General features: G+C 48.8%; 1 pseudogene; it reads left to right on the forward strand.

The window, feature by feature from the left end:
- Positions 1-377: 377 nt before the first annotated feature.
- Positions 378-937, forward strand: part of LOC104982218 — a 13,387-nt pseudogene continuing 12,827 nt past the window's right edge.

The raw sequence follows: 937 nt of genomic DNA on the forward strand, positions 1-937 counted from the left end.
AGAAAGCAGGAGCGAAGCGGCAGCCAACACTCCCAGGTTATTACTGTAAAGTAATGAGCAGTTTCCAAGAAGACCACGTGTCCTCAGCCTCCAGTCTGCATCCAACTTGTTTTTCCCAACTGCTGGCCCTACTCACCACCAGCAACCCAGGTCCACCCCCAGACACTTGGCTGCAGACTCACAGACATGTGAGTTGTCTGAAGCAATTGCTTCTCACTCAGCTCTCCATAAGAACCTTCTTCTAATTCCTATCTGGCAGTCAGCCAGGCTTGGCTTCTCACCTGTCTAGGTTCCTCCAACCTGTCCCAACTTGTCTACCAATGCTTCAGGCAGACTCGTGTAATCACTCTTTCTCTTGACAGTATCTACAGCCACCGATGAAGGTGAGTATGTACTACAGGAAGGGAAAATCCCAGAATTTTCAGGCAATACTTCTAGCTCTGAATTGACACTAATTCCTAGAGACCCAAAGGGCTATTGTGTTCCCTCATAAAAGCAGTCTTAAGGAAGTGCACTTCCTTGACTGAACCTAGACTGGTACACTAGTGAGAAGGTGAGAAGTCATGCATAACTCTGTTGAGTGAAGAAGGGATGGACTGTGGCAGAGACTGCTAGCTGTCCCCTAATATCCATCTTTCTATTGCTGCTTTAGTCAAAGAACTCTCACAGTTTTAGCTGGGCACATGGCCTTCAGGGAAGAACTACCTTTGCCAACCTTCATCACAGCAAGAGGTCTCCCAGGTGGCTTAGTGGTAAAGAATCTGCCTGCCAATGCAGGACACACAGGTTTGCACCCTGGGTGAGGAAGATCCCCTCGAGTAGGAAAAGGTACCCACTCCAGTATTCTTCCCTGGGAAATCCCATGGACAGAGGAGCCTGGCAGGCTATAGGCCATGGGGCCACAAAGAGTTGAATACAACTTAGCGACTGAACAACG

The sequence above is a fragment of the Bison bison genome, unplaced genomic scaffold, assembly GCF_000754665.1.
Source record: "Bison bison bison isolate TAMUID 2011002044 unplaced genomic scaffold, Bison_UMD1.0 scf7180017864527, whole genome shotgun sequence".
NCBI classification, from domain to species: domain Eukaryota; kingdom Metazoa; phylum Chordata; class Mammalia; order Artiodactyla; family Bovidae; genus Bison; species Bison bison.